The following is a 3,593-nucleotide window of genomic DNA, read 5'->3' as shown; positions in this document are numbered from 1 at the left end:
CTTAGGATTGGTATTAAAAACATTAAGTTTTACAAGCGGGGTCTATATATTTTTATCTCAAAATTATTTTTATTCTCCTTTCAGTTTGATATTCAAAGTTAAAACAATCTAAAGGTGTAATACCACCAAATCATGGTACGTCACATCCGGTTGCATACAAAAGTAGGCCTAAAAAAATATTCCCTTGAATTTGACAGTTGTAGAAAATTAACCCTGCATTTCAATGCACTTAATTTTTTCTGATTCGTAAATATGTATGTTGGATGTCTGAAAGCATCATTCTTTTTTTATTTGATGGTCTTATAAAATATTTTGGAACGTTAAGGTTACATAGCTATCAAAGCAGGTAACCAGTAAATAATAGTGTAAAAATTGGGTTGTTTACTTCCGGTGATGATTATTTTCTCATATGCAATGAAATGTTGTGTGAAATTTTCACTGTATCACTGGAAAGGATTAAACTTTACACATGCAAAGTATTTCTTTGGTTGAAATAAAGGTAAATACTGTACAATTTTTTTTAAAGTACCAATTTAACAAAGACTAATAGGGAAAAATCAATGGTGGTATTACACCTATTTAGGGAAACTACATGTGCACTCGTGACCTTATTGTACTTTCATTTTTAAAAGTTATTAATAAACCAGTTCATACATTGTAAACATGGACTATTCGGAATGGATTGAGACACAGAAAGCACGTTTGAGGTAAAATTGCCTTGAAATGGGGGTTTACGGGTGTTTTCTAAGTCAAATGGGTGGACAGACAAAGCTGTATTTAGTTTACTGTGTTAAATTTTAAATTACCATAACAGTTTTGTTTATACAACATGTGAATTTTTTATTTCAGTGTTCACATGTTCTGAAGAGCATTCTGTTGATAAATCTTATATGTGAATTGGTCTGCAGATAACACTTCAGCATTAAAGTAAGTATCAACTATCATCATGTTTTTTGGTGTTTTTTTGGCCGCAAAAGTTTACAATTTGCCATTGTGCCGTCTACATTTTGCACAGACAATAAATCATCTAAACACTTATTTGCCCTGGATTTATACACATCAGAATCCAGTATCACATACTTAAACTTTATAATTCTTACCAATTCTTTTTTTGTACCAGCATTCCAAGGGACATAACCCTTTTTAAAAACATTTTGAGGTATCTTTTATTACTCTTTCTCCCCATTTTCTAATGTAAAATACAAGAAAGTAGACTCTTTGTGTAAATCTATTAGAAATATACTGTTATGAGTAAATAAAAAGACTTTGATACCAGTAACAATAAATGATTGACTGAAAGGGAACCGTTATTTGTCACACTAGGCGAACAGACTAAAAACTCGAGTTACACATAAGGGCTTCTAGAAACTTCCGTGTAGACTGTTAACATTTATAGAGACAGTTCTTTCAGCTAAAACACTTTAATTATTGATTTAACATTACATTTATTTCATTTTTGTGGGGAAATAATCACATTTGTTTTATTTTTTAGACAAAAGATATCAAGTTTTGATGAAAAAGAGAGGAAGGAGGAAAAATGGACCAAAACAGACCAAAACAGACCTTCAAATGAACTCTAAAAGGTGCAATAAAATTGTTTATCATCTTAAAGTTGTCTTTTGTATTCTATTTAATTGTTTGAATGCATAGATCATGAATTTCTGATCAGATATTATTCAACACTGCATTTTATAATGATACACTGAAATTAGGATTTTTCGAAGAAATTACACTGAAATTGCCGTAGGATATGGCCTTACGTTATAGTGATTTTCTCTGAAACTATAGCTCTGACTAAGACAAAACTTCAGTTATGCTTGAAATAACTTGCAATTGGAGGGAAAAAAAATACATTAAGTTTATTTGACATTTAGGTGTTCTTTAGGTGTAATACCACCAAATCATGGTACGTCACATCCGGTTGCATACAAAAGTAGGCCTAAAAAAAAATTCCCTTGAATTTGACAGTTGTAGAAAATTAACCCTGCATTTCAATGCACTTAAATTTTTCTGAGTCGTAAATATGTATGTTGGATGTCTGAAAGCATCATTCTTTTTTTATTTGATGGTCTTATAAAATATTTTGGAACGTTAAGGTTACATAGCTATCAAAGCAGGTAACCAGTAAATAATAGTGTAAAAATTGGGTTGTTTACTTCCGGTGATGATTATTTTCTCATATGCAATGAAATATTGTGTGAAATTTTCACTGTATCACTGGAAAGGATTAAACTTTACACATGCAAAGTATTTCTTTGGTTGAAATAAAGGTAAATACTGTACATTTTTTTTAAAAGTACCAATTTAACAAAGACTAATAGGGAAAAATCAATGGTGGTATTACACCTAAAACAAAATCATATTTGTAACGGAAAATCAACAAATTTGTAAAACAGTAGCACCTTCATATTATAAAAACAGATATAGACGTATTTAAAACAAAGTTCATTCTTCCGCGTGTGGATCCAAATGTATGCATAAATGTAAAGGGAGCATGTAGGGAAGCTATACAAAGGACAAATATTTAACAATATTAGTTAGCCAAAAACTCCGATAGAATAAACGGTTTATCTACGTTTTGACACGGTATGCATATACGGAACAAAATAAAAAGATAATGAATAAATATATCGAGGAGACATTGCCGTTCCCATCGACATATAGTAGTTAATTTCTGTCTTAAGATTCTCTTTCTCCATTTCTGATATGTTATGATTATAAAAGGTTCAGTTGGGTTTTTTTTATCACACTATCCGATTAATAAATATAGTTTCCCAGTATCAACCATATCCTATATTATAAATAATTTTAAACTAAAAGGTTTACAAATTATATAACAGAAAGCGATTACAATCTAATCCTGTTTAAAATCAGTTCCTCAATTTATCTTTAAACTGTGTTAAGAAAGGGTTATCCTGATTCAAGTTCAATGTTATTAGTACTTTTAAAATAGTAACTCGGGTGGTGTCAAATCAAATAAGTCATGCCAAGGACAATTCATGTATTAACATTTCACAGCGGTATAATACTATTACGTAAATTGTTCATCCCTTATATTATTGATTTTGTATTTACAATGTATCATAGATCAAATTTGTTCGTACAGTGTATGTTCACTTGTGTTAATATATCTTTTGATTGAGGTAAGACATTGCCATTAAACGTACGGTCAGGAATCTAATGTTCAGTAGTTGTCATTTGTTAATGTGATTCATAAGTGTTTCTCGTTTTTTATAAAGATAAAAATGTTGGTTTCCCCGTTTGAATGGTTTTTCACTAGTTATGTTTGGGACCCTTAATAGCGTTAGCAAAAGCTTTGTGTTAAAGACCTACTTTGATTTATAATGTTTACTCTTATAAATTGTGACTTGGATGGGAAGTTAGCACTCATACCACATCTCGTTATACCTATATCATGTATATATCGTGTATTCATTTCCAGAATATCAACAATTCTGTATAAGGGGCTCGGAGAAAGGGTCCATTCATTTCTTTGTTGTCTTTTATCTAAAAAACCTAATATAATAGTATAACAATTTGAGAAAAACTGACAAATAAGATAATTACTCAACAATTATTATTCAGAAGTTTAT

At 30.2% G+C, this 3,593-nt stretch overlaps 1 long non-coding RNA gene across 1 annotated transcript; it reads left to right on the top strand.

Annotated features, from left to right (window-relative positions):
• Nucleotides 1–276: 276 nt before the first annotated feature.
• Nucleotides 277–1,668, top strand: LOC134702058 (uncharacterized). The gene is made up of 3 exons (XR_010104305.1): nucleotides 277–499; nucleotides 850–927; nucleotides 1,493–1,668. It is a non-coding gene; the product is annotated as an uncharacterized LOC134702058 (long non-coding RNA).
• Nucleotides 1,669–3,593: the final 1,925 nt, after the last annotated feature.

Source organism: Mytilus trossulus, unplaced genomic scaffold, assembly GCF_036588685.1.
Source record: "Mytilus trossulus isolate FHL-02 unplaced genomic scaffold, PNRI_Mtr1.1.1.hap1 h1tg000380l__unscaffolded, whole genome shotgun sequence".
Taxonomy (NCBI): domain Eukaryota; kingdom Metazoa; phylum Mollusca; class Bivalvia; order Mytilida; family Mytilidae; genus Mytilus; species Mytilus trossulus.
The sequence above is the reverse complement of the archived record's forward strand: the minus strand, read 5'-3'. Positions and strand labels throughout refer to the sequence as shown.